A 20,993-nucleotide genomic window follows, 5' to 3' on the forward strand; every position below is an offset into this window, starting at 1 on the left:
TGTTAAAAATATGTAGATTTATAGGAAAGGACCCATGTATGTAAAGGCTAAGAAGGAAATTTATTAAAATACCTAGTGCCTATCTCTGATCATTATTATTATGGTTACTTTTCATTGTTATCTTTGTATTTTTTCCCATAAGTTTTGTTAGTAAATATGTTATTGTTGTAATCAGGAAATGAATAGACATTAAGATGTGTGCACCTGTATTACTCCAATTGCTACAGAATTTCCTCCTTTAATTTCTATTAAATTTCAGGGCAGGGAGGAGAAAGGGCAGTGCCTTCCTTTTGTAGCACGTGGGCCAGAGCAGGTTGTTTGCAAAGCAGAGAACATGCATGTCCAGGTACTCAAGAGGGAGTCCCTGTCCTAATCAGCTGCACGCATCACACAGCATCAGAAGACAAAACAAAACAAAACAAAAACAGGTACTTTTCATAGATAAATATTAGAAAGTATGAACTGTGGTTAGCACACACCCATAGAAATACTCCTGCGCTTTAGATAGTCCTCTCCAGACATCTGATCCAGCCATTCCTGAACTCAGGAACGTGCTCTCCTAAAAGCTGTCCCAGCCCGAGAAAATGACTTTGGTTTTCTACTCTAGTTTTTCTAATGGAGCCCTTTCTCCATACAATGAGGTTGCTTTAATTACACTGTAAGCTTTGGTGGGGAAGGGATCTACCATATGATGGGGCCGTGCTCAGTGGTGTGTGTTGAAGGGATGCACTCAATAAATGATTGAGTTCACACTTAGACACTTTGCTTCTGAGCATGTTTCATTTGACTCTCAGATTTCACCCATGATAGACTTAGATTGTTGGCCATTGGGTCTTACCTGGTACTGAAATTGATGAGGTTCTAAGGAGAAAAGAAAGATGAGAGCGGTCAAGAAAGTGGGCTTTAAATGGTTTGACAGTTTCATCAGTCTGCGTGGATGCGAAATTGGCTTTATCATTTGCTTTGTGATCTTGGGAAAGTCACTTGACTTCCCTGTGCTCTGGTTTCTTCCTTTGTAAAACTGATAATAACAATAAGCATGGACCTCATAGGAATATCGAGAAGATTAAGTGGGTCGTCAAACATAAAACTCTTAGCACAGTATAAATTGCCTGGCATAGTGTAAGTGCTCTTTAAGTGGTGGCTATTATTATTTTTCTTCCCTTAAAAGCAGCTGATGTCCTCTTCAGTTAACCAGACCTATTGAATTAGTTTCCCAGTTTCTATAAGCCTCCCAATGTTTTCTATCAACCATGCGTGGATAATGAACTTGATGTCTTAATAAAGCTCGATATTTTGTAGCAATTATTTTAAGCTCTCTTATCCATTGTCTCGTTTCATTAGTTAATGATCATCTTGACAAAGTAATGAAAAGGGTCCCTTAAAAAATATTTCTGATATTGCGGATGTCAAATTCCAATTACTATAAAACACTATTCCAAGACTAGTAGGATCTTTCTCACTTAACACTAGTAATTATTTTCATTTTATCATTAAAATTTGTCTTCTTTAGACTCTAAGCTCTTTGAGGGCAAAATTATCTTTCTGAATACCCCGATCATTACTGTTCTTTGTGAATATTTTGGTCATAGAAAAATCCCTTTTAATAATTAGTTGCTTTTCCCTTTCATTGCAAACATGGGGTAAACTTTGTGGTGATCTTCTTACTACTTCTTTCTGACATATTGCTAGATTTCTTCCTATAGTTTCATTTTGCAACTTTAAATCCTTACTTTTTTTTTTTTAACTTTTAAAAGATGGAACTACCATCTACAACTGAGATTAAGATCCACTGGACGATTGATTGATGGTGGCTGATTCATGTGACATCTTTTCTAGTAGATATGACTACCATCTCCCTTTGGGTTTCACACACATAACTGGCCCTGGACCATGTTGTTCATCCTTCATGTCTTATGCTGCATAACATGTTCTGTTTTTAAATGCATTATTGCTATTTTATGTCAATAATAATATTACCCTTCAGTTGTATACGGCTGAAAAGTTCATAGAGCTCTTTATGTAAATTATCTCATTTAATCTGTATAGTAATGATTGGGAAGAGAAAGGGTAGGGAGTTTTGTGCCATGTGCTTTACACATTTTATCTCTTTGAATCCTCACAGAAGCTCTTGAAGCTGAGCAGTAATATATCTGTTTTACTAATAAAAATCTGAGGTTCAGGGGTACTAACTAGTGTTTGATAAAACTGAGATTCAAACCCTGGTTTGTCTGGCAATACAACCAACGTTCTTTCTACTACCTCAGTGGAGGATTGAATTATTGCACAGCTTTGATTTAATAGAAAAAGTCTATTTTTTTATGAGTGAAGTTGCTGTTTTGAAGTTCCAGTGACATTAAAATCCAGATGTGCACAGGACTATAGAAGCCACCTCAAGCCAGCCCTTCTGTGGCCCATCCTCTTCACAGGGACCTCATCCTTTGCTTTCCCAGGCCTCCCTTGCTGGTGAGAAATATGGCGTACACAGACCCATGTTGCATTGTTACGAGTGTCACTGTTTGCACAGTCTCCAAACCAATGCAATAATTTGGAGTGTAGCTGAGCTCAATGAGCATTCTCACCATTCTTTCTCTGTTTGGTCCTTTCTAAACCCAATTCCTCTGTGCAGAATATCACAGAAAACCAAGATCAGAAATCTGGTAGTTCAGGGTGGCCCAGAAAGTAGAGAACAACGGCTTCCCTCCCAGGCATCTCAAGGACGTTTGTTGCAAAATTCTGAAAAATGACCTGTTTGATTAGACCTGGGGTGGCGTTAGTGTATTGCAGAGGATTTCGTAGGAAAAGAGTAAGTTTGATCTTGAAAATGCAGCGTGATCTTTACATCCTAATAACCCTGGTTGGAAGATGGAAGCTCTGGTGTTCATTTTCAGGTCAGGGAGTCACTGCGCAGGATGCTAGGAGAATTCATTTTCCTTGAGTGCTTTTCCTTTCAAGTCACGTTTTACTGCTGGAGTTACTCAGCGAATTAATAGGTATAGAAATGCAAAGCTCTTTTCTTATTACATTCTATCGATCTGATTGCAGTGTCATTAATTGAAAGACTAGGCAAATGTGATGGATAGTTCAGCTCGAGATTCTACATTCATTTTGGCCCAGATCTGTTGGGAGAAAACTGCGTGAAACTGACTGAAAGAAGTCTTTTGGTCTGACATGAATTATTCTTCCTTTGTCAATCCTTGTGAGAGCGCCATTCAGTGCTAGTGAGATTTACAATGTGAAATTGTAAACTGTTTCTACCCCTTAAAGGAAAATAAAAACTCGGGATGCTTATCTGCAGAGTTGGAAAAAAATCCATCCTGTAACTCCCTTTTATAGATTACCCACATACAACATTAAAAAAAAAATTCAGACAAAAACAAATTCTGACTCAAAAATATGGGAGGTAGGCATTTTGTGATTTTTTTTATTTTGTTCTTTTTTAAGTAATTTCATTTGCAATATTGTTTTGAAACATTATTTTTATTCATCACCATTCAGTCCATCTCTACTCTGCAAGTATATGAAACTTTAGAGAGATTGTCATGTGGTTAGGGATGTTTTTATGTTATATATATATATATTTTTTATTGTTTGACCCACTATTCTTTGGATTTTCCCCATAAATTTAAATTAACATGAGAATTTTGTATAAGTACAAATATGTCCACATACATATTTCATAAGCAGTTCAATATGAAAAATTTAAGGGAGTCTTTTAAAATATTTTAATCTCCATGTGAAGGGGAATATTCTCCAGATCAGACAAGAATATACCAGATTGTTTAATTTGTTCACAAAGGCAAAGCTTATCTCTTTGCTTTCTAGTTTATCACATTTTAATGAGCTGGGCTAGTTTTCTGTTGTGTTTGTTATTTTAAGTATTTGAGGCTTGAAGTGAATGGGAAGAATATCCAAATTTAAAGCATATCTAAATCTGCCATAAAATTCCATCCAGCTCTTGGTCTTCATGAACATTATTGTTTCAGGAAGTTTAAAAGTTTAGTGCATGTTATTAATAATAAATGTCCCATTCCAATATTTTTGTCCTTGGGTCTCTGGTATTTGCAATTGCCTTTCTCAAGGTGTGATTTCTATTCCTGGTCTTGCTTTCAGATGTGGAAAGATAGGAAGTGAATACATTGCCACACAGCATGACCTCATTTTGGAACACATCTTGAAAATGTATTTAATGCTCTCTGAGCACAGAGACAATGGATTCTGGTTTGGGGTCCTCCTCCCTGACCTTTGGCTTGGTGAGCAATGTGGACTGCTTCCTCTGCTCATCAGCTGCTCTCAGCGTGGAAAGAAGGCTGCACCAACGTAGGGAAGCAAATGCTGTTGCTGAGTGCACAGGCTGCCTTACCCATGATATTGTGTCTAAAAATACATGCACTGAGAGGCAGGCATATGCTCACGCCTTGGTGTGAAGGAGCTCTCGCCTGTGTTTCTTGCTATAGCATCTAAATTCTGGAGAGAGGAATTAAATTATCCCAGAAGCCCTGCCAGGTTTTGATTTGCCATTGTCTCTGCGTCTTCGTTGCCTTTGAATGGGACCCTTGATCCAAGGCTTTCATAGACCAGCCGGTGCTGATGGCTCTGTGACTTGATGATGGCGCCTGCTCGTTCCCGTTGTGTCCTGTCTCAGGCATGATTTTCTCTCCTGTCTGGGAGGTAGACAGCACTGGGCAGAGGTTGCACCTGACACGTTAGACCTCCGTTGTCACTGCTGTGGCTGTTATTCCCCTCGGCAAGAGCCAAGGAGCGAACAGGACGGTGGGTCACCTCGCCGGCTATTTAGCACCATTTCTTTTCTCCCCTTCAGCCTTGTTAGGATTTTTTTTCTCTCTTAACTGACAGGGTTTGGAGGGGTTCCTGGGCCCCCCTCTTTACCCCACTTGGTCTTGATAAGGATCCTTTCTCCCGATTTGTAACACCTCCGCTCATTAGGAAAGCTTGCTAGACTCTCATGCCCCGTCCCTGCAACTCAGTTTTTCTGCTCTATTGTTGGGTTTTTCTCTTGGAGCATTAGCTCCAAATTTCTCAGCTTCTGTGCTTCCCTCACATGCTAAAAGGGGTGAAATTTTTTATGGTGGGGCTATTTTGTGTAGGAAGAAAGAAAATAAAAATTGTTCTTTGGAGCGATAGTCCCAAGAATAGGAATAAATAGCAGAGGGAAATAAAGCGCTGCTGCCCGGCAGCCCTTCTGCAGTCAGGCTGTAAATACGTGTCTTCAGGTGAGGCTGTGCATCTATCTTGTTTGTAGGGTTGGAGTACAATATTAGCCTTCAAGATACTTTCTGCATGCTGTTTGAAATAATTTTAGTTCTAACAAGAAGTCCTAAGGAAAGAAATTCCTGTTTTCATGCACCAGAAAAGAGAAAAAGATCACATCAGATGCAAAGTACACCATTCCATTTGAAATTATCCATATTTAAGTGAGGGGGATCAGCTGTTCCTTATACCTCCCTCTTTCTCCTTGTATATTCAAGTTAGCAATATTTTGATGTCCTTGAACACTGAAAACCAATGAGTGCATTGTTTTTCAAAAGGGTATTTTTTTTTTAATTTTTGAGGTTTCTGTAAAATGAGATAAAAGAATGCTTTATTTTGTTTCAGTGGGTTAACATAGAATACATCCTATGCAAGCTAACAGACACATGTCCAACGTAAGCTGTTCAGTGTGCAACTGAAATAATACACACATGCACACATGGATAACCAGCCCCCCAAAATAAAACCAACCCACCCGATGTGAACCAAAATCTGGGCTTGAGAATTCACCCTCTCTTGTATGCTTTTCTACATCTGAATCCCGCCTTTGCCTTTTTTTCACACTATTTTCTTAGCTTCTTTTATAACAGCCACTGAAATGGACAAAGAACTCTACCACATAGTTATTTTCAGTTTTAGTGGCAGTAGTTGAAAATGAAGCAAGGGTCACATGTGCCAGAAACTCTTATTTGTCACCAGGCTTTTCAGTTCAGCTTAATACATTTTATTCCCAAGGATACCAATGAAACATGTATGCTTATAGACACTCCATGCCTAATGATGCAGCTGGATCTATTAATAACCTGTGATATTGCATAGATTTGAGGGTTAAAGGAAAAGAAAAGAAAACGGAGAAAGGTGCCGTTATTTGTAGCCAGCAAGTTGTGTGATCCAGGTGCTGGAGTATTTGCATGCCTTTCCACCTTTGTTCCTTCAGAGGCGGTGAGGGTCTCAGCTATTGCTGACTAATTGATAGTTGTAGTAACCGCCATAGGCTCCTTAGATTAGAAATGCATGCAGACGTGTGTGTCTTGATTCGAACATTAAGGAATGCACACTCTCACACAGGCAGAAAGTCTTGGTACTAATAGAGGTGTGATGGAGATAGCAGGACATAAAACAGAAGAGAGAAAGAGATAGAAAGAGGGAGAGAGTGGGGAGAGAGAGAGAGAGGGAGAGAGTGAGAGAGAGAGAGGGAGAGAGAGAGAGAGATGGCTGGCAGCAAGTATACCCCTGCAAATAGTTCTAAAAAGCGTTTGCAAATGCAGAAGGCTTCAGAACCATCCAACAATTCAGACACCCTTTTTATTTCTTCTCTGCGGGACGTCTCCATCCAGACTATTCGCAAAAAAAACGGAAAAGGTGAGAGCCCTGCCATCTTAGCTCAGAATTCATCTGATTTCCTTTTTTCCCCCCTGCCTTGTATTCCTCAATCCATTGTCCATGCATCCGATGGCAGCCGCCCTTGCTCTTGAATGCAAGTGTCACAGCAGGAGGAGAAAGAGGGCTGAGGGAAGGCATTGTCAAAGCCACGGTTGTCTATTGTTTCTTTGCTTTCACTGCTCTGCTTTTTTTTTTTTTTTTTTTTTTTCCTGAGGCTTTCCTTTCCTAGTGGCCTCTGTCCAGGAGGAGGAAGAAAATTGCAAGAGTTAGTGGAGTAGTAGAGTGGAGCCGTTTTTTTTTTTTTTTTTTTTCCCTGCACACTGTTTTGATAAACAGCTCAGCAATGCAGTCCACAAAATTAGGAAACAGTAAGAGTGGAGGATTCTGGTGGGAGATGGAGGGAGAGGCTTTGGAGACCTGCTTGCTCCTGCCTAGATGCCAAAGGCAGTTTCTTCTGAAGGACTTCCGTGGTGATATTTGTTTTCTGTTGTATTTTCAGTTTAAAAAAAAAAAAAATCATGAGAAAGATCTTAATCATCTGTCAAGCGTCCCATTTGTTTATATTTGGTTCAGTGTAGCAACTGGATGGAAATTTTAAGGAAGGCCATATCTGCTGTTTGAGATTTGCTCAAATGTTGAAACCAGTTCAGCCTGAATCCGAGATTGTCTTTTTCAGATCCTTTAAGTTTGCATGTGAAATTTGTGTGATTACTTTCTGATGTACATTACAAAAAAAAAAAAAAAGTGACCATTGTTTATGTAGCTGTAAGTCTTGGTATTATGTTATTTTGTACATTAAACATAGCTGCTCTTTTGGGTGACATTTATGCACGAATGATTATCTTCTTTGAACAGGCCAACTCCTGATAATCCCCAAAGTTTTCAAAGGTTGCAGAGTTGCAATACCAAAATAGATTTATAGGAAAGTATTTCAAATGAGCATTTGACATAACATGAAAAAGCTGGGAATTTTCTCAGCCACTTAACTTTATGCAATTTTTAATCACTTTTATTTCGGTGGTTTTACACAGAAAGAATCAGAGGAGCAGATTCAAACAATTTAGCTAAAAAACATATTTACACATTTTACAAACTTAATTTCAGTTTAGAGAAAGCACATACCTATAAATGGTTCTCTGTCCTTTTTTTCCCTTCTAAATATTATAGTACCTACAATTATTTAGAGAAAATTATTCCAAATTGACAATTTTTTCCCCTCTCAACTTCTGACTTGAGTCCAAGACCCTTTGACTATTTTCAGAATTTGCTAAATACTCATCATTTTATTTCTAAAGTGAATTTCAAGTCTAAAGGGTATGAATGCATGTACAGACTGAAAAAAGAAAATTTTTCTTTTGAGCAGCCATTCCATTTTATAACACACGCCGGTGGGTTGGTCTTCAATATGAACTTATGATTTCTTTCATGTCCAAATAATGATTATAGTCTGTCTGTGAATGTGAGGGTGGACAAACTTTTGGATTCCATAAGAAAATACTCTAAATCGGAAGTCTGAGATCTCACATACATGAACATCTGGTTTGGAACACTATAAATATATTCTCTCCCTTTATGTTCTCACTGCCTTATTTTAGGGGACTCAGACTGAGCCACCCTGCTTCTCTTTTGTGAAGGGACAGTTTGAAATGTCTATAGAAAGCAAACTTCTTGAAGAAATGCAGAGCAGGCCATGGTTTGAATACAAGTCTGAATTTAATTGCGGCCACCCTGGTAGTTTCACTGTTTAACTTCCAGCATGCATCTGCATGATCCCTGCAGCAATCCCAGGCCAGGATTTGTGAGCAAAGGAAATTTATTTGTGATAAAGTTACATGTTTAATTTTTTTTTTCTTTGAACAGTCACTTGGGGCTTACTCAAAAGTCAAATTAAAACAAATGATCCTAAAACTCTTTTGAAAGGGGAAGTTGGTATTACTTTCTTCTTCAGAGCACTTTGAGAGGATGGCAGAGCCCCATCTTCTGATCATCTCTATTTTGGTAATGGAGGGGGGAAATGTGGCTGAAATATTACAAGGCTGGGTAGTCTTTCCATTTAAAGTACCAGAAGAGACAAAGAGGCAAATGAAAGGCTCAGGGTCTCTGTGATTAAAGCAGTCTAAAGTAGTTCTTTTTGCACTTCCAAATGGTGTAGTTCTCCATGGAGCTGGGAGGAATGCTCACACCCACAGGAACAGACTTGGAGGGAACCCCATCTCATAGCCTGTGCCCTCTGCTGATATTTAACCTCTTCTGGAACAACTTGAAAGGAACAGCTAAGCTTCTGGCCAAGATTCATATCCAGACATTTTGAAAGTACAGGTTCAAGTTCAAACATTAATCCAACTATTTCACACAAGTCTCTGTAGTCGTTTCAGTGTACAGAACACTTTCAAATCAGAAGTAGACCAAACCTAGGTATTTCTTAAAACTGGATTTGCTCCACCTCCAATATTTTTACATACTGAACACGGACAGAGTAGTCACAATGTTATCTGTGAATTTTAATCATCCAGGCCTTAAGATTGCAAACATTTAAAACAAAAGAGGGAGAAAAATAATAACTTCTGGCTTTTAATAAAGGAGAACGTCTTACGAAGAATCAGCAAAAATCACACGAACGTGAACACAGAAGACAAAGCAAGATAGGCTACTCCTTCTTACCCACAATGCCCTGGGTGCTGCAATAGCAGGGTACAGCCCCAAATAATGAACTCACGTCCAGTCCCCTCACTAGTTGAAAAAATTTGTTTTTTAGAAGAATATTTGTCACTGAGACTCCACAGTTAAGCAGCAGACACACCTTTCAGAGTTACCACCTTTTAAAGCCTTTTTTTTTTTTTCCCTCTCCCATTTGGGAAGACAACAGGGGACTTCCCACTTTGAAATGGCTGTCATACCTTCCTCTACCGAACTGCATGATGCCTCCATAGATACCGGGCTCCTCGAATTTCATATATGATGTGGGGCTCCTCCCACTCATAAGGAATGCGACACTCATTTGCCAAGGGGAGAATTTCTGCAGTGCCAATCAATCAGCACAATCAAACAGTTTTTGTGATATCTGGGGTAGCCAAAGGAAGACTCCTAATGGTTTGTTACACTAGCCAAAGGGCTTTTAGAGGTGACATTTTGTACTCTAGGTGTTGGGTTTAAAAACAAGCAAATATGGAAAATATCTATAGGTTTTGTTGTTGTTGTTGTTTTGCTACTAGGGATGTCCGAGCTACATCCCCAGCCCATTTTTTATTTTCTATTTTGAGACAGAGTCTCAGCTAAGTTGCTTAGGGCCTTATTAAGTTGCTGAGGCTGGCCTTGAACTTGTGATCGTCATACCTCAACCTCCTGAGATGCCGGGATTACAGTCATGTGCCATGCTCTATAGAGGTGCTTTTCCCCCCATTTTCTTGGGGGTGGGGGGCATGGGATAGGTACTATTCTATTTAGGTAGAATGGCAAGGAGAACTATAGATTTGGGGGACTTCCTTAAAAATAATTATTTTATTTCTATAATTTATATATATGTATACATACATACCATACATACACTCATGCATGTAAAAACACACACACACACACACACACACACACACACACACACACATATATATATAAAATCTCCATTCTCATTTAACGTGAAATCTTATGAAAACGAGACAATGAGGATTTGGAGAAAATGATCCCTCTACTTCTCTGGATATAGATTTGGAAGGATGAGAAGATTCGTAAGATGTCTTCTCCCCAGAACTGCTAAAAAGAAAGTTTGTAGGAGGGTATTAAAAGGAATATCTCAGTATAGTAATCCTTTAAAAATTTTTTAATATTATAATATCTCGCATCCATAAATCCCTTTCACTAACCCCTATTCCTTTGGGTCCTCTTGCCCCATCCTTACCCCAACTCCTGGCAGGAGAGAGCTAAAATAAAACCTGCTAGGAACACCAGTGCTATTACCCAGTGAGAAGAGGTTATCTAAACCTAGGCCCAGACTCATAGAATAAGTGCATTTTATTCACATTGCTCAATTTATTGAAAGAAACAGGTTATTGCCCAAAATCTTTTCCCAAGAAGTTCAAGTCATTTGGCTATCAAAATCGACTTTATCTTTATACTCTAGAGAGAATGATTTCTCCTTCTGACATACATCAAGGGGCAGTGAAGAGTCGCGAGGATTTTGGCTTACCCAAGGTTAGGAAGCATGGTGCTGGATCATGGGCTGAGACCAAGACCTATGCTCCCCCGCCAGCTGCACAGGCCCTTGTTTTTCAAGAGTGTTACTTTGCAGTGTTACCCTTTAAATGCACAGGAGTTCAGTTGCTGCTCTGGGCTGGTGAGTGGGACCAAAGACCCAAATGGGCCCGTAACAATCTCACACTTAACTAAGTTAATTTAGAGGGAGAAATAGTTCTGGTGTTCTGTTGGACAAGTAGGGTGACTATCGATAGCAATAATGTCCCGTGTACTTCAAAGAAGCAAGAAGAAAAAAAATATTGAGTGTTTTCATATAAAGAAAAGATCAATGTTTGAAGATCTAGATATACATATTCCTGGTTTGACTATTATACAACGTGTACATGTATTGGAATATCACATGGTACCCCCTAAATGCATATAATTTTAGTACATTTAAAAACTAAACAAATTAAATTTTAAAAACTTTTCAAAAGAAACAGTCAACTGGGAAATTTGTTTCAATATGACATCCTTTGCTGGTTTCAGGGACCCATTTCCTGATGGAGAATCAACCTTTTTTACACATTTGAGACATTTAGGTAATTTCAAACTTTCTTTTCATGTAAATCTTTGAGAAAAATAGGACACAGGGATATTAGGATGACAACATGAAAATGATTGAACTTTCAAAATGTTTTGTTTTTCACTACTGTTAACATGAGAAATGATTTGAAATGGCAACTCAGATCAACCTACAGTGACCTTTACCCAGACCTGTCCTTCCCTGGTTAGGATTAGTTATTCTGGGTGTGCCACATCGTCCCTTTTTATGCCAGTGGATTTTGGATGTAAACAATCAGTTGTGATCATTCAAGCCCTTACCAATCTTTTTTTTTTTTTTTTTTTTCCTTTCACCTAGTGTCAGGTTTTACAAAACTAACCTGTAGTATTTCCTGGATCCTTGACTTCATTTCATTCTTTCCAGGGGAGCCTTATATACTGCATTGCAGATAAGCGCACAAATGACCTCACTGCAGAGGGAAACCATCTATCCTAGGTCATAGAATTTCATAATGCTCAGGACTCTGGGGTCTTTTAAAGAAAACCATAAAATGTGAGTTAAAGTTCACTCATATCCTATAGTTTTACTTTAAATAAGAAGTACGACATCATTAGTTTCCGCTTCCAAGTAGTTTCATTCTGGACCTATCTGAAAAAAATCTCTAAATTTTTTTGACACCTCTGCTACTGTGATGTGCTCTAATGGCAGCTATGGCTTCCACCTCTCCTCCTTGTCAATGTGCTATGATCAACATTGAGCTTATGCTTTTTATTAACTCAAGTTAATGTAATTTCTTAACTTCCAGAAAAACTCTCTCTCTCCTCATTGGTTGCTCAGTAGTTAACATTTTGGATGGTGATGTCAACTAAATTGTACTCAGGCATTCAAGAGTGGTTGTCTAGTTTAGAAACTCAATAAGGATATTTGTGTTATTGTGTATAAACAATGGAGAAAAATAGCTTGTGTTAATATTTGTGCTTTTAAGAAACATGAGGCCTATTATTATTGCTTAAATAAAAAATAGCACACAGAGTCTTCATAACTCTTAATCTCACACCATCATTATTAGAATATCTAACAGACCTATGTATTATGAGCACATTAGCTGTGGTCCAACCCTCAGCTGGGTTTGCATGGAGCTTTTGCACAAGTTAGCAGTATTTTGAGTTTTCCTGCACATTTTATGTCCTCTCAAACTTTTTTTTTAAATTTTTTTTTTAAATGGACAAGGTTAATATGACACATGGTGATTTGGTGAATGTATTGGGGTGATTGGAAAGGAGCAAAGTGACAGGTCTGGGCCAATGAGGTGAGAAATGGAATAGTGATAGATCCAGACTCTCTTGTGACAGTGACTCACCATGCTGAAGTAACAGGACATATGCAGGGTAGTACATGGGGGCGGAGCCACAGAAAAACTAAACCCTTCCTTTCCTGGGAAACAGCTGAGGGGACATAACATCCTCTCATGGGCAGGATTGAGCTGATTCAGGAATATTCAATAAGAATTCGTTTGTTGACTAGTATTTGTTGAAGGCTTGCTCTGGACCCTTGCGGCACATGCTGTGGAAAGTGTGAGAGTAGAACATGCAGCAGGTGTTTGAAGAATTTACCATCCTGAAAGAAATGACTGTGCACACCGTTTAGTTGTTCTAGAACATCCCCGAGGAGGACTGTCTTTCAGGACAGTGTGCCACAGGGGAGGGGGGGATGTACGAGTGGCTCCTGCCTCCCCGAGCTTGCGGGCTCTTGGAGGATGTGGACTCATAAGCAGGTCATTCCAGTGACGGGTGGAATGTGTTCTGTGCTGTGGTGACAGGAACCACGCTAACACATCCCTGAGCGGTGAGAGGCCTAAAGAATTACTTATTCAGCGCCCACCAAAATTATGGACCTTTGCTTTGAAGTCCCAGAAGAAGGAGAGACGCATTTTTTCCTGGAAAAGTGTAGGAATTGGTGAAGTCTTCATTGAGGAGGTGGCATCCAGTCTGCACTGAAAATTAAGTAGAATTTTCTCAGGCTGAGTGAGATGAGAACAGGGGAGAATTCCAGGAAGAGCTGGCATAAAAGGAGGCCTGGGTTTGTGAGAGGATGTGGTGTGTTAGCTGAACAAGGTCTAGTTTGGTTTGGCTGAAATCTATGGAGTATGGAAGGAAATGAAGGAAACAAGGTCAGGAAAATGGCCGGGGGGCCAGAATGTGAAAGCCAGGCTGAGGAATCTGTTGTTTGTCCATGTGTTTGTATCTAAAAGGCAATAAAAGGTCATTGCTATTGGACAGGGGGTCTCAAAAAAATAACTTGGGCAGTAGAGGAGGAAAGAGATTGAGGAGAAGAAAGATTTTGACAATGGTTTTCAACTGGGATGAGCAATGTATCAGAACAACCTGGGAAGCTTTTGCAAAATACAAAAGCCCTCGCCTTCTACCAAGCTTCCGACGTCCTGTGGGTTAATGGGAATGTAAGCAAGGATATTTTGAAAAGGCTGGCTAGGTGATGGGCTTCATCCCTCCCTCTGCTTTTGCATTGGTCTAAACAAGAGATGCTCAAGTAAGGCTCTGACAGCAGAGGTGAGAAAGGATGGACCTATGGATCTGAGAGATGCATGAGGGTTTGAAATAAGTCGGACAGATTAGAGGCAGGAATGTTGGAGAGGAAACAGGAAAAACATCCAGGTATTTAATTTACAGGACTCAGAGGAGCCCCAGAGGAGGAACAAGGTCTGTGGATAAAATTATGTAGTCTATTTTATACACATAGAACTCGAGGTAGGCAATTGGTAACATAAGAAGCTGGAATTGAGAAGGGCATAAAAGCATATAAACTGTCAGGCATGGTAGTACATGCCAGCAGCTTGGGAGGCTGAGGCAGGAGAATCATGGGTTCAAAGCCAGCCTCAGCAAAAGCAAGGCACTAAGCGACTCAGTGAGACCCTGTCTCTAAATAAAATACAAAATAGGGTGGAGGATGTGGCTCAGTGGTTGAGTGCCCCTGAGTTCAGTCCCCTGGTACCCCTCCCCCCAAAAAAAGCATATAAACACAGGTCAACTGTGAAGCAATAGGAAATAGCCATCAAAGTAATCATTAAAAGCAGCAAAAAGCAGGAGACAAGGGAGACCTATCTGTGTTGGTTGGAGTAGACAGATAAGTCTTGGAAAAGTAGAATCTGAGTGGTATCTCAAAGCATTAGTGGGATATTCAGTTTGAGAGATGTGGAGGTTAAAAATGGAGAACATTTGCAAAAAGGAATGGGTAAGAAAGAAAAAATGCTGTTTCAATAGGACAAGATGATAAAATAAATGACTTAATCATAAAACTAGTGTACTCCCATTTATTCTTTACTTCTAGCAGGATCCATTGTTATTCATAATTTATAGAAGAAGAAATAGGTTCAGAGAGGTTAAATAGATGGCTCAAGTTGTTCCAAGTAGAACAGTGTGCCTTGTCCCTTAGCTCCCAGCTCCTGTTCTGATCCGTTGGTTGTGTGCCCTTAAGGCAGTGTTCTTTCTTAATTATTTTCCTATCCCTCCTGGTTAGCATGGAGCTTGAAAACAGACTAGATGCTTGGTACATATTTGTTGAATCAAACTACAAATTACCAGGTCTTTTGTACATAATTATTTCCCATCCACATTTAAGATTAAATATAGAAACGTAACGCTGTCAGCCTACAAAGTTCCTTGAGATCTTCTGATCCAACTGACGCGCTTTACAGGGGCAATCAACACTCAGAGAAAGGAAGAGACTTATCCCAAATCTCCCATCCAGTTATCAGCAGAGTTGAACCAATACCCTGATCTCAGTTTCTCAACCAGGATTGTTCTCCCATCCCACTCAATTCCAGAGATCCACATAGGAGAAGTGTGAGCTAGTCCTCTCTCTTCTGAGCTCTCCCAAGTTAGGCAAAGATGGAGAACATGGCGAGGTCTCAGAGGTGATTTGAGAGATGTGAGCTCTATTTTTTTTTTCAATTGGCAGTTTCCACATTGAGTAAAAGAAGGCTGACACAGGAATTAGATATAAGAACTAGTGCACAATTCTTCCGAGAAAATAACCATAGCAAGAAGAATAAATGAAAGGTTGAGGGAGGCAGTAGATTTTCCAGTGAATGAGGACAGGATGCTGTGGGATCCCCTTTGTCTTGCTTTCTCCTAAGTGTAAAACGGTGTCCTCTCCCTAGGACAGGTGGGAAGACCTCCCAGCAGGAGAGCTGATGAGGGCGTAATGCAGGCCTGGGTCAGGAGTCCACACTGGGGATCCAGACCTCCCCGGGGCTCCCCCAGGGTCCTCATCTGTCAACGAGAGGGTTAGAGGAGATTTCTCTCTCTTGTGTTCATCACTTGCCCTCTCAACTAAACCCCTGCCCAAAGCTAATGGGCAAGTGAGATGGAGAAGTCGTCTGAGGCTGTTCGTCACTGTCATGGGTATTGACTCCTTCAGGGGGGCAGACAGGGGTGTGACACCAACCCGAGAGACAGCAGGATCAGTTTAGTTGTTCCAGGACATCTGTGAGTAGAACCATGTGTCAGGCACTGTGCATCATGGCGCAGGCAAGAGGCATTCACACACAGCTCCTGCCCTCAAGGAGCTTACAATCACACTGGAGAGACGACGCCTAAACAGGTCATCCAATGAGGGGTGGCATGCACCATGTGTTGTGGTGATGGAGGCGCCTCACCCATCCTTCCCAGGGCTGGGAAAGGTTTACTGAGAAGATGATGGCTAATCTGAATCTGGCCTGAAGAATTATTTATTTAGTATCCACTGAAATTGTGTCCCTTTGCTTTGTGCTGGGGATTCAGAGGATGAGGCAAAGTCTGTCTTTGAGGAGCCCGTGGTCTAACTTAGGATGCAAAATAATTCTTTATCTCCCTGGTATAGTTCATGCCCTGGGCTCCTCTGTGTGTGGTTCCCTGGGCTCCTCTGTGTGTGGTTATGAACCATAGCACACACAGAGGAGCCCAGGGCATGAACGGTACCAGGGAGATAAAGAATTATTTAGGATCCCAAGCCCACTTCCTTCTGAAGAAGTCTGGCAAGATGACCTACCCAAGCTGCGATGAGCACTGTGGCTGGAGCCATCTGGAGATGGTTCCTAAAGGTGGGCAGACTCTGGTATTGGAGTAACATCACTGTGTTGGGTTTGTTGGCTCCTCTGGTGCCTTCCGCTGAGCTGCTGGACTCAGTGAGACACCTCTGTGCATAGGAACTGTTGGCTGTGGGGGCTGCTCTCACTTAATTCCTGTTAGCCTGTCCTTCTGGGCTCAACTCTGATCTGGACTGCCATGTTCTACCTGTCTGCAGGTTCTGAGAACAACCATGAACATGCCTCTCTCTCTTATTTATTTACTTATCAGTGCTAAATCACATCCCTGGCCCATATATATATATATATTTTTTTTTTAGAGACAGGTTCTGGCTGAGTTGCTGAGGCTGGCTTTGGACTCACAATCCTCCTGCCTCAGCTTCCTGAGCCACTGGGATTACAGATGTGCACCCCTGTGCCTGACCCTGTTTTTGCTATGTTAAAAAATATGTTTTAAATTTTTTATTTTTAAAAGTTAACATGCCCTGAAATTTGTATTTTTGGTATACAGCTCTATGGATTTAACTCATGTATAGATTCATACACTCACCACCAAAAGCAGGATACAGAACATTTATCACTCAGAACAGTTTTTCCCTCTCATTGCTTTATGGTGTACTTTCCTCTTCTTCCCCATCCCTGCAACCACTGACCTGTTGAGAATGTCATGTAAATGGAATACTGTGAGTGTGACTTTTTTTAAAATAATGACTTCTTTATTCCACCTAATGCTCCTGAGATTCATCCACGTTGTTGTATGTGTCCACAATTTGTTCTTTTTCATTGCTTATTAGTACTCCTCGTGTGGCAACACTGCCCCTGGTTTATCCATTCACAGATTAAAGAACGATCGGATTTTTCCCAGTTTTACGTGATCATAAATAGAATGCTATGAATATCCATGTGCGTGAATTTGTATGGTTGTAAGTTTTCTTTTCTCTAGGGTGAATACTAAGAAGCAGGATTGTAAGGACAAACCCTTATTTTAGGTCCCTCCCCACTTTGGAGCCTAGTCTGCCCCACCCCTGGGACTTGTGATCCTGGATCACACTCCTGCCTTTCCTCTTCCTTGAAGGAGCTGGTCCTGTCTACCAGTTTATTTCCATCTCTTCCATCCCACAGCCTTCCTCTTTCTGGCGAGGAACTCCTAGCGCATAATAAAACCGAAGCCCATTTTAATTAGTCTGGGTCTTTTTCGGCTCTGAATTTGCTGTGATTTGGATGATTGCACCAGTATTGTAGTACCCTCTGCTGGCTGATCCACAAAGCTGGCCTCCTGCCTGTGCTCCGAGGGAAACTGTAGGTGCAGCGGAGAGAAAGGAGAAGAATTGGGGGAAGGGGAGGAAGGAGTCGTGGCGGACTCCCATTGTGGTGACAGCCTGACAAGGCCCTTCGCGTATTTGATGCTGCACATATAGAGAAACGCTGTAATATTTTTGTGGAGCTCTACAATATTGTACTTGTCTCCTCAATTGTAGGCAAAGATGGGCTGTCTGGAAAGCTGGACTCAGCCTGGAGCCTGTTACCCAGATTGCTATTTTGTAAAGCCTTCCGCATACAAATGACTCAGATCCAAACATTCAGAAATGATCTTGGAGGGCCATCTGGTTCTTGCTGGTTCTAAAGCTTCATTCAGCCTGGGGTGTGGATCCAGTTCAAAAGAAAGTGAGGGCTCTTCATGGAGGGTTAGTGCGTTCCACTGACCAAGGCTAGAAGCTGGCTCTTAAAAATAGCCAGGGCTGAAGCTCCCAGGGCTGGCAGAGGCTGCCTCTCATAGGTCAGTGGACGTCTGACAAGTATCTAATTGATGATAATGTGGTCGAACGGTGGTTTCGAAACGCACATGTACACACATGCGCGCGCGCACACACACACACACACAATTTTGTATCATCTGAAAACATGTGTTAATTTGTTTGGGTGTCGGAAACAGTCTGGGAATTAGGCTGAACCAGCATGTCAGACAGTGAGGTCTATCGGAGCCTTGTAATCGCCGAGATGTGTCATTTTTGATTTGTGAAGACAATACTGCCAGCCTTGCAGTTTGGATAATGGTGCTGATGGGTTTGCTATTTACACTTGCTGGCCGCTGGCCTTTCTGAGCAAAGGTACGGCTGCAGATTCTGGGACAGGGTGTGTTCCCTCTCTGGAAGGCCCACAGCTGGAGAAGGGATGGGAGCCCCTGATCTCAGCCTCCGCTCTGGGCGGTGACCAAGTCCAGACAGAGCAGAGAAGGGGCCACTGGGCATCAGGGAACATGGGTTGGAGACAGCCCAACGTATGCAGTGGTGCCACTTGCTTGCCTCACTTTTTGTTTTGATGGGCTTTCTCAACCGGAGGTGGTGTGGGGGAGGGGGATGCGCTTTCTTAAGCATGTGCAGACAGAACCAAACTAGACCCCCACAGTAAGACACTGGAACTCATTCATTAGTGCTTCATCACACTTGGGATCTAAGGTTACCAAAGGCAGGGACTGTATCTTATTTATGTGAGCCCCCAGCCTGGCACATTATTAAGTATTAAAAAAGAGCTTGTTCAATGCTGTTAATAAAGGCGTGGCTTTTTAAGGGTTTCAGTATGTCCTCGAAGGCCTCAGGGCCTCAGGACATCGGGAGGACCCATATGAATGTTGGGGTCATGGGTCAATCAGAGCACCTTCACCTGGCTCATTTGTCCCTCTTACGTTCTCTCTCAGTGGAGATGCCTGCATTCCACATCCGATGGTCTCATCTTTCCAAGGCAGTGGCCCCTCAGGAAATCTTCACCACGGAAGAGGAGCCCAGACTCCGAGGATCTCCTGGATAAACCACAATTGGTAAGTTCTCAGCAGCAAGTTCAATATTTGTCTCCCAAGCCAAACACCTGCAGGGTGCCTCAGTCCTCCTGGCCCTGCCAGAAAGATGAAGCGCACCCCTCTCGAGTTAAAAGCGAAAGTTACTGATTTATGACATTTTCATCTGTCCTATGTACCTACTTGACGGAGATGAAATGGCACGTTCCATGGCTTCTCTCAGTGGAGAAATGTGACATTTCTGGTTTTTTTTGAGCTCCATTGAGGCTGCTGGTCTCCAGGGAGAGACGTGACTGGGCTCTGCAGTCGACTAGTTTTCTTCAACAGGATTTTTCTCTTCTTTGCTCTGGAGATCCTACTTTCACATTGAATGCTAAGATTTGTTGGGTAGTGGGTTTCTCTGGGTCCCTTGCCATATCAGTCAGGACACGAGAGACCTAGGCTGGCTTCTGCTGGATGGTGATGAATAGATCCGTTTTTTTTTTTTTTTTTTAATTTTCTTAAAATTTTTTATTTTTTTAACATAAAAGTCACCACTGAATCCATTTTGAAGTGAAAAAATGCAGCCCTGTTAAATGCAATCACATCTGTGTGCTGCTGTCACCACCATCCACAGAAACTTGGTCATCTTGCAAAGCTGAAACTCTGGACCTGTTAAGCAACGATTCCTCCTTCCTACCTCTCCCCAGCTCCGGGCAACCATCTTTCTACTCTCTGTCCCATGAATGTGAACTACCCTCCTTACCTCATTTAAGTGGAATCCTACAATATTTGTTGTTCTGTGACAGATTTACATCACTTAGCATAGTGCCCTCCAGGTCCATCCATATCATAGCACATGTGGAAATTTCCTTCACTTTTTTAGGGCTGAAGAGTCTTTCATTTTGTTTCTCCATTCACAGACACTCAGTTTGCTTTCATCTTTTGGTTATTAACCATAATACTGCTGAGAACATGGGTATAAATATTTCTTTGAGTTCCTGATTTCAATTTTTTTTGGAAGTGAAATTGAGGGATCAGCGAATAATTACATTTCTAATTTGTTGAGCCTCCACCACTATTTTTCATAGAGATTATTTTACATTTGACAACGAATCCTAATTCTCCCATGTCCTCATCAATACTTTTTTTTGCAGGGGTGGGGGTACAGGGATTGAACCCAGGGGTGCTTTACCACTGAGCTACATTCCCAGTCCTTTTAAATTATTTATTTATTTTTATAAGAGCTTTGTAGATACACACAATAGTTGAGTTCATCTTCACAAAATCATACGTGCATGGAGTTTGGCTTCAGTTCATGATCCCCCCTACTTTCCCGTCCAGCCTCTCCCCTGCCCTCTTCTCCTTCCTCTACTTTAGTAGGCTTCTTGTAGCTTGTCTATTTATTTATATTTGATTGGCTCTTGTTACTTATGCATACAGGTGAAATTCCCTGTGGTATATTTATACATGCACGTCTCATGATTTTTAGAGAATTCACTCTGCATTCCCCTCAGGACCGCACCTCCATTCTGCCTCTGTATCTTCTTCTCTCATCAGCCCTTTTTGTTTTGTTTTTAACTTTTCTGTGATCCATAGCCTGGTGGTCTTTCATTACGTTTTTTATGAGCATTACTTGAATGATTAGTGATGTGGAGCCTAGTTTCAGGTCATCCATATTTTCTCAGTTCTTTGTTGCTCTTTGGAGAAGCGTCTATTCAAGTCAGTTATCCACATTTGAATCGGGTCTTTTT

The 20,993-nt window shown here is 41.2% G+C and overlaps 1 long non-coding RNA gene across 1 annotated transcript in view; it reads left to right on the forward strand.

Annotated features, from left to right (window-relative positions):
• LOC143392577 (uncharacterized) overlaps positions 1–20,993 on the forward strand; it is a 141,277-nt gene that overhangs the window by 55,911 nt on the left and 64,373 nt on the right. Inside the window, exon 2 of the long non-coding RNA XR_013090380.2 lies at positions 19,165–19,284. This is a non-coding gene — a long non-coding RNA (uncharacterized LOC143392577). The remainder of the gene's footprint in view (positions 1–19,164; positions 19,285–20,993) is intronic.

This window comes from Callospermophilus lateralis, chromosome 2 (assembly GCF_048772815.1).
Source record: "Callospermophilus lateralis isolate mCalLat2 chromosome 2, mCalLat2.hap1, whole genome shotgun sequence".
NCBI lineage: Eukaryota > Metazoa > Chordata > Mammalia > Rodentia > Sciuridae > Callospermophilus > Callospermophilus lateralis.